Genomic DNA, 9,653 nt, shown 5'->3' with positions numbered 1-9,653 from the left:
TATATATATATGCACCATAAGTGACGTATTTCAAAAATTTCATAACTAAATCCTATATAAATGCTTCGTACCGTGAAAAGAATTCATTCACAATAATAAATTTAATTAAACCAGAGAGCAGCAGAGTTTTAACGGAAGCCCATAGAACTGCAGTTTATACGTAAGGACTGAAAGTATTTAAATATATAGTCTGAAAAATGCAAGACAAATCCACTTGTTCAGATATTACAGCTGAATGTAAAAACTAATTTTTTTTTTCATATTATAATTTTACGATCTTTTCATTCTCATTTTTAGCAAAACACATTATCTCATTATCCCTTGCAAGGGAGTTGTGCGTTTGAGAGAGCAGCTTGAAAATTGTACGTTTCTCGTATATTTAATATACTTTTTTAAAATAATTTATTTATTTCGAGATCTAGCTAGCTTTTGCCATGTTTTATTCTCAACTCTCGATCGATTACCAGCGGTTCCAAATTTTCAAGCCAAAGCCACGGGTGTTTATGGTAATAGAAAAAAAAAACCCGCTAGACAAAGCGGACATCGGGAATAATCATACATACATCCAGGAGTGGCTTGTACTGACGGCAAACCGTACTCGGTGAAAATCGGCATAAAACGATTCCAACAGGACTGCTGCGACGCGTACAAACCCGGCAATGTATCGGCCGCGAGTAAACCTGGTACCAGGAATCCGAAATCAGACAGAACACACGATCGAAATCTACGTGACTGCAATATGCAAGATCGAGTCGGATTCTGTGTTACCCGCGACACAATTGAACCGTATAAAAAGTGCCGCGGGGGATCTGCCAAACGCAAACCGTGCATTTTCTGTAAACAGTGGATTTTTGCGCGCGACGTTAAAACAAAAAAGAGTTATGAGAAAAGTAAGATGAATGTATACAATCACGTTTTGAAATGTACATACATATCCGTATTTTAATCTAGAAATCGTTCGAGTATCTTTACGCAAATATACACGCAAATATACACGAGTAAACATCGCTAATTTGTCGTAAGAATGTGTCAGAAAAAACTTTTTTTTTTTTTTTTAGATAAAATTAACGCGGAAACGCACAAAGTCGACGTGAAATAGCGATGAAACGAGCTATAAACGGCCGCATGTTACTCTTCGCATGGTCGAACGTATGCAAAGTGCCTGAGCCGTGGCTTCCAAAGGCAAGCCACGAATTTCAGTAGCTGATCTCCGGCAGAATAGTACGAAGAGAAGCGGAAAGAGAAAAGCAAGATACATGCACGAGTTTCGTACCTGGTGCAGGTATCTTTGCCGTTTCTGCACGTTGCATGTTTTCGAGAAATGATATGTAAATAACCGAGAAACAGAAGATACAGAAACCTCGTTTGCATCTATATTGATAATCCGTATTTACATTTCTGATTTGAATAACTGAATAATTATATCTGCGCTACTAACAATAATAAATGTTCGATTCCTACCAAATACTTTTATTTCCAATAATCTTATTACACGGGAAAAACGATTTTGCTGAAATATCTATAAATTTAACTTATAGATTAAAGACCTAAAGACCTAATTTTATTGGGTCATCAAAACATTTGTGTAGAAAACTAAAACACGATGAGCAATGCAGCGAAAAATTTTGATATTCTAGCAACTTAACTCGACCGTCCTACATAATTAATTTCATGATCCAACAAAATTTCTTTTCAGATCTGTATTTATAGCTAACATTTTCGACATTTCAGTAAAGAAATTTCTTTTTTCCGTATAAGAATATAACAGCAATAAGACCAAAGATTCTTTCCTAATTATTCCTAACGAAACAAATAATTGAAAGACGTAATTAAATTGTAATTTCTCTGGTAAAAAAAAACTGAAAGAGAGGATAGGAAAGATTCCAAGGTATGCAGAATATGCAAGACTCGGTATTGCGCCGTATCATTTGCGGAATTCAAAGAAAGTGCTTTGGATCTGATAGAAAGAAGGCAAGACCGTTTAGAGGAGACTTTCAGGAGACCTTTATTTATTGGTTCGTTGACCGAGACAAACGTTGATCATGCCGGAAGTCCTGCTGTGGGCCCACGGATCTCTCAACCGGCGGATGTCGTAAGATGTTAAATGACGCTGAAAATACCGGGAGCATCTCTTGGCTACTTCAAAGACAGTTACTCGAGGAGGAAGTAAATCTTGGTGAGGCGAATACACGGAGACATCACGGCTCTCCCGCTCGCTGACGCAATCCGCTTCTACCTTTCTGACGTAGGACGAGCCATCAATAAACATTTCCAATTGATATGCAAATCTCAATGAGAGCACCTCCTCTCAAGAGCCAAGTAACTACCCCTAAAACCAATCCCTTTCCACTCGTCGTTCCCGGTCGGTCAGACCGACTCATAACCAACATGCCCGGCTGATATGCACTTGGGCTCGGTTTATGATCCGCCATGAATTAGAAATTTATCGGAAGACACAAATTCGGGCGCGATATTAAATGTCGTCTGATATCGATAAATTATACATCACTCTTGGATATTTAACTAGATATTATAATAATCCGTAAATTCCACGTTTCTTTCTTACTCGGCGAAATGCAAAATTAGAAATCTCTCTTCTGGACCTCCCATTTTAAACGTAACGTAATAGCAGTATTATATCGATAACGATAACAATAAGTTTTCTCGCTGCTCTCTTTCATTCATATTAATTCAATTAAGATATATCCGCGTGAATACGAAAAACAGTAGCACAAATAATCACAAGCAGTTAACGTGTATGACGAGATTGAATAAGATAATTTCAAGATAATTTCAATACATTGATAGATAGGCACCGACACAGAATTCCAAGATAAATAGAGGCGATACAGACGGCAAGTTCGGTGTGCAAAGATTAAGGACAGACACCCGCGGCATTCTATTAAGTCCCATTCCAAGTCCTCCAACTGTTCGCCTCTATGTGTTCTCTGGTAGTCGGCCGGTGCAGAAGCTTTCTTAAACTTAGATTACTATGTACTTCGGCGTGAAGTTCATAAACCTTAGCGCCTGTAATCCGACAGTCTTGACGGCAGTCGCGACTGTATTCTAGAATTGGAGACTCCGACGCCAGCAATCAGCGTGGGAAAGTTGAAAAGGATCATCTCATCAAGAAATATATTATCGGTCTTGTAATCAACCAGTCGACAAGTTCCCGTGACTTTTTACATTTTCTTCTCTCGCCGTGACTTATATTGTAACTTCGGTCTTCTTCGCGAGACTGATGAGAAAGCAATGTCGATACAATACTATCAAGATTTTTCACGAAGACGACGATTACGCGAACCATTCCAGTGCAAAATTAAAATTATCTTGCTAAAGCGATATTGTGCGTCAATCAAAATCGATTGTACGTCAAGTAAGGTTGATTTTACTCGCCGAAAATAACTTTGAACGAAATAAGCGAGCACGTCGTTTTTCATGCCACTGTCTGCAAACATCAGGTTACCGCGTGATATCACTGTAGCGTGACATCGCCGCCGCCGGGCATTCCCGAGCAAACCGGAAGCCGCTCCCGGAAATACGCGTCAAGGACGCTCTTATCGTGCATCCCGATGCCGGCATTAAGCGTCAAGTCGGGGCAGGTGCGTGAAGTAAGGGATGGGAAACGCAAGTTGCAAGGAAACGCAAGTCGTAGGGAAGAGAGGCGAGACGAGAGGCGCCTTCCTCACCTGTCGTGTGCGTGGCTTTCTAACGAATATGTACCCTCCGCCAATTTTCCTCCGTTTCCTCGTCGAGGTGAGGCAAACTCGCCGCGAGTAGTCGAGCACAATGAGTTACCCCGGAGTTGCACTCCGGCCACAAATACGCTGAATATGCATGAAGCCCTACACCCCATTTTCGCCCTGTTACCCTGTTTCCCGCTACCGGTACGTAGGTACTCGAATTAAGATTCCCGTAGGTTCTTCGAGTCTTGCTGGCAGCCACTTCTCGCAGATACTTCAGGGCGTCCCTCAAGTCTCATCTCGCGCATCCCTCTTTCTTCCTCTTTCTCTCCGTCTCGCTCTTTCACTCTTTCTCTTTCAAAGAGTACAGTTCGTCGATGTTACCTTTCGATACATTCAAGCGTATGGGCAGACTATCGATCAATTGCCAGGAAAATTGAGGTACATATCGTGATTGGATAAAATCAACGATGCAAATAACTGAAATAACGTTTGTTGTTTCGAAATAATTGCGCATCGTCGACCGAGGCACTTGTAATCGTGACGTATAAATATATACGATTATTATTTTGTTTCTTTTTTTGAGATACACTTTTTCCATTTTACACTGACATGTATAATTTTACGCTTATTCCTGATTTTTTGGGCTAGAATAATTTAAAACTTTTATTTCCCTTCTAGTGATGACATAATTTTTCATACAGTTTTATATTTCCCGGGAAGAGAGAATCTTTTTTATCCCTTTAAACTACAAATATGAGAGAGTCATCGCAGAATTCACAAACGCGATTACTATTCTGAAACACACGTGAGAACGCCACGTCAAGCGCTCGCATAAGATACGATGTAATCTCCGTTTCCTCTTGTACAACAATGATATATTTTATCAAATAAACGCGCATTTCTTCCAAGAGCTCGATTTTAATGAAAATATTCAAGTATTAAAAACGATGTATTACGTAAGTATGTTTGGTACATCATACGATTATTTTTAAAATAATTAAATTCCATAAGAAAAGATATATTTTACGAAAAAATTGCACATACGTTGAGTAAATACACATCGTTAGAAAACATAATATTCTCGATAACAAGTCCGCTTTTAAATAGTATTTATGAATGTTATAGCTGTATAATAAATAGACCGTTTAAATAACAGCAGATTACTTTATTCGTATTAATAGATTTATGAAACCCAATTCCCGGTATATCCGTTCAGTTATAATTATAGTATCGAATTCTACGTGATAATCTTCTCAACAAATATATGTACTAGTAAAGTAATTTAACCAAAACAAATTCGTATCCCAGAGTAATACATCCTATTTCGAAACAGCATAAAGATAAAAAAAAAAGAAATTTCGCCAACAATAGCGAAAGAAGAAAGATGAGAATGCACAAATATGGTGTGTAGATTAATGGATATTTAACCTTAATTGCTCGATATTCATTCCGAAATTTCCTTACCAGCTGGATATTCGCAGATCCAATGTACTTTAAATTAATGTATCTTATGCTTAAAGTTGACATAATTGATTTTTTTTTTATTTTAAAACCAAAATCTGAGGAATAAAGCTGTGTAATTTAAAATTACGTAAATTTAAAAGAAATTTGAAAAACACTTATTATTAATATTTTTTTCCCAAAGTAGCTGAAGTGTTTTACAGGAAATAATTCTAACCTGTCGATTAAAAATAAGAAAAGATTCTAGTATATTAAGATCCTATAGTACATTAAAATAAGAGATATAATCCTTATACTGTAAATATATATTAACGGTTCAGCCCTTTAATTGTGTTACACGGTGAAAAAATGTAATCGGTAAAACATTTTTTATACGTACATAAAATGCACATATCTTTCAGGCTTAAAAAGGGCCATCAGCTGGCTCCTTTCTTGCTTCTCTGGCATCTTCGTCCAGCATCCGTCAGACTTCCTTTTTTTTCATGTCGGAAAAGCCAAAAAAATATTTTTTATATGACCTATCCTTTACACTTTACACGGACGCAAACGAGCCGTTATATAACCGGATTTATACATATACGTGGCAGAACCGAAATGATATACGGTCGCATGGGCAGGAAAGATTTCCGCCCTCTCGCGTTTGAATCCCTTCTTGCTCTGACATGCGGCAAAAAAATGTCCAACCCGTTGCACTGCTGTTCCGTGCGTTGCGTCACACGTTGATTTTACTCTCTGCTTAATGGGATCAACATAGGTTGCAAGATAAGAGATAGGAGTTGCGACCTCTGGTCGAGAAGTTAAACGGCGAGCGCGAAGATTCTACAATTTGTTCTACATAAAAAGAACGGTTTTGTTAAAATATTTAAAAATTTGAATAGGTATACAGATATAACAGACCTGAAAGTAATTTTGTTGGACTATCAAAATAATTATATATGTAGGATGCGAACTCGTTACTAGTCGAAACTTTTTTGCGGCACTGCTCATCATGCTTGAATTTCCTACATTATTTTAATAGTCCAACAACATTATTTTCAGATGTGTATCTATCTAAATTTTTTAATATTTTAAATATTTCAACAAGATCGTTATTTTCGTACAGCAATAAAGAATCGCGTAATACAAACGCAAGAAATGAAGAAAATACATCATTTAATCTTTTGATATTAACTCAATCGGTTGTAATAAGCTTAATTTCTAATCTGACGGTGGACGAATCGCAATACACATTGGATTGCACGATAAAATCCTCGTAACATACGTTTAAAATTCCAAACTGGAAAGTCTCTGCCGCTTTTGTGCAGCAACGTAGTATGAATCATTGGGCGGAACAGAGTAATACAAGTCAGAGATACAAAGGAATTTGCGCAGAGTTACCCGATATTTGTAATCCCCTGCGATCTGATTTCGCGAATGCTCTTCGGAAAATCTGAGCCTTTTACTAAAGTCTATTTCCTGCATGGTCTACAGATCGAGCGTCTATTGGCCTTATACATAGGCTACATATCGTAAAGTCCCTACATAAACGTAAATATTTACATAGAAAGAGGACTGTGGCGGAAGTATATACGGTATGGCAAGATTTTCGTCCCTCTTGTAACGCCACTTCGCGTTCGCTATTGGAAGAACGAAACTCTATTTTTAGCCCGAGAGTAGTCACCTAATTTTTTTTTAACATAAAAATTACGACCTCCTGGGATGTTTTTACATCTCAAATAAAATCATTATTATTAACAATATATTGTATATTATGGACTGTTTCCCAATTTATTAATATTTGAGAACATTATGGATTTCAAAATTTTCTGAAGAATAATAATAAAAGTACATAATAAAAAAAATTTTGTGGAAACTTGAGTTTTTCTTAAAATTTTGTATTGAATTTGTAACATGCTCGAATGTATTTAGCATAATGTGATTATGTTATTTAAGTATTTTGTGTTCAATTGTGGTATTCAACATTTTTTAATGTCAAAATAATACAATTTATGTGAGTAAGTATTCAAATAACATAAAAATAATGTATTTTAAAGTATAAAAATGTTATAAATAAATAAAATATGTGTCAATTTTAACATATCATAAATATTAATTCTACTAAAAGAATATGCTTCCACAATTTGCTTATAAATTATATCAGTATTACTTCTTTGTGTTAATTTTTTTTTAATATTTATGTTACTCTCTAACATATTCATCTTGTCAAATTAACACAAAAATTTCAATAAAACCATCAGTGCATCGTTTTTGGAACAAGTGATTTGTGTTAAATTTAACACAAATTTTTATAGAAACCGAATAAATATTAAACTACTGTTGGAAAATTTGTGTCGAATATAACATTCCATATCTCAAACGGTCCATTCCAAATTATGCGTTCATTTAACATAAGATTAATATATTAGAAAACAACAAGATATTGTGTCAAAAAATGATCACAAAAAAGTAATGTTCACACAGCTTGTAAACAAACTGTAGAAGTGTATTTCTTTAGTAAAATTAACATTTATGTTAAATTAACAAATATTTTATTCATTCATTTTAGAATTTATGTATTTAAAATACATTATTGTCATGTTCTCTTACTCATAAATTGTGTTATTTTGATACTATAAGAAATGCTGAATACCAATTTAAGGCAAAATCTTTAAATAACATAATCACATTATGTTAAATTAACACTCAAACATGTTAAAAAATTCAGCACAAACTGTTAAAAGAGTGAGTAGATCATTTCCAACACAAAGTCACAAATACATGTTTTTTTATTGTGTAGCTTTATATTTATGACAATATTTCTAAAAGATAAAGATTTTAATTTTAATATAACGCTTTTTTATTACGAATTTTCAATGGAATTGCATATTTAAAGGTTTGCAAAGAATAAAAGTTATTAAAAAAGAAAGAAATATGAACACCAACCATGCAAAACGATATTTTACAACAATTCACATTTTTTTTGTCATCGTTGGGATGTAAAAATAGATAACTATTTCCAGGTTAATGGATCATCCCCTTTGTACATTTGTAATTCCCGCAATTTCCTTGATTATTCTTTTCGTTTAATGACATACATTTCTAGGAGAGAAAATTGTTCTTCCCCAGGATTGAGCTACATTAAACGAAACTGAAGTTCGTTGAACCGTCGAGGAAGAAAGCGTGCAAAGCTCGCGATTCGTGACGTTGCGTCGTCTCGGGGTGAAATGGCAATGTGTCGTCGTGTACTCTCGTTGCTCCAAAGTCTCTCATTGTAAGACAAATTACGCATTCGCGTGTCACATTAACGGTGCTCGTGTTTGTTATATCGTACATATTCGCAGCGTCGCGATACTAAACAGAATCGAGTTTGACGGATAAATTGTACGACGTAAGAAATCTCGTTAGGATACAGCAAAGGAGGATCGATTAATTCGAAAGATATTCGCGCGGAGTAGCATGGAGTTAAGCTCCCTTAAACTCGTTAAGCAACCGTGCTCCATAATAGCAAAGTTATAACGGTAAAGTTCAATATTGCGGTTAACGCATCATATTTGGCTAACAAATGCGATAGTTTTACGTATGTATTTTCTAGTTTGAGGATATATACACGTTATACGGTCGCGACAAAAGAGTAACATCCTCGCAAAACGCATCTCGCAAGAATTATTGGAATTAGACACTCTTCCTCCCTCCCCTCGATATTGATCACGCTTCTTTCTGCCCGTGACGTAAACATTTTTCTATTTCGACGATACCGCGGCGAAAAATATCACGAGCGGACGCGTAAACCGAACGCTGCGCGGGAATTTACGACGGTGATAACACCGAGGTACGACTATCAATCGTCCGTTGCATTCCCGCGACCCTTGACAGTCTCGGCAATTTTTATCCCGGCGTCTATCTTCGCGGTTTATCGCGCGACGTGCTTTTCCATACGCTTTCGTCGCGCGAGCAGACGCTCCGGCGCGGCCCGTCGCGGCGTTTCCTTCCAAAATCCATGCTTGATGTTTTTGACCTGGAAGAGAGAGAGAGAGAGAGAGAGAGAGAGAGAGAGAGAGAGAGAGGATCCGATCCGCAGATATAACCGAGAAATAAAATTGCACGATCGCGAACGTCACTTCGCGCGGAATATCGACAGCGGCCAATTTCGGAGCACGCCTCCGTATCAGAAATCTTGGCGGTGGCAAAAAATGTTCATAATATTTTTAAGAAAAATTATATACCTGACACACTCGGTGCTATTCATTTTTAATGATTTAAGTTATTTTTTAATGAAAATGCGAATTTATGGAAGGCGACGATATTCCGTTCGCTTCGAGAATGCGCATTTTCCTATGCATGAGAAAACGCACGTTGAAACGCTGTATTGACAAAAGCTGTTGTATTTTGCGAAGTCTTTGACAAGTCGCATTTATTTCTTCTCGTTTATCGGCAAGGAAGTAAAATTACTTTATTTCTTCTTTTTTTTCTTTAATTCATTATTGCATTCGACTACATCTCGATACTTATATATATATATATATATAT

At 36.4% G+C, this 9,653-nt stretch overlaps 1 protein-coding gene across 8 annotated transcripts in view; it reads right to left on the bottom strand.

Moving 5' to 3' along the window:
- Positions 1-9,653, bottom strand: part of LOC108756801 (protein turtle-like) — a 264,529-nt gene that overhangs the window by 253,648 nt on the left and 1,228 nt on the right. The window lies entirely within an intron of this gene.

Source organism: Trachymyrmex septentrionalis, unplaced genomic scaffold, assembly GCF_001594115.1.
Source record: "Trachymyrmex septentrionalis isolate Tsep2-gDNA-1 unplaced genomic scaffold, Tsep1.0 scaffold13, whole genome shotgun sequence".
NCBI lineage: Eukaryota > Metazoa > Arthropoda > Insecta > Hymenoptera > Formicidae > Trachymyrmex > Trachymyrmex septentrionalis.
Note: the sequence above shows the minus strand (reverse complement) of the source record. Positions and strands in the feature narration are given on the sequence as shown.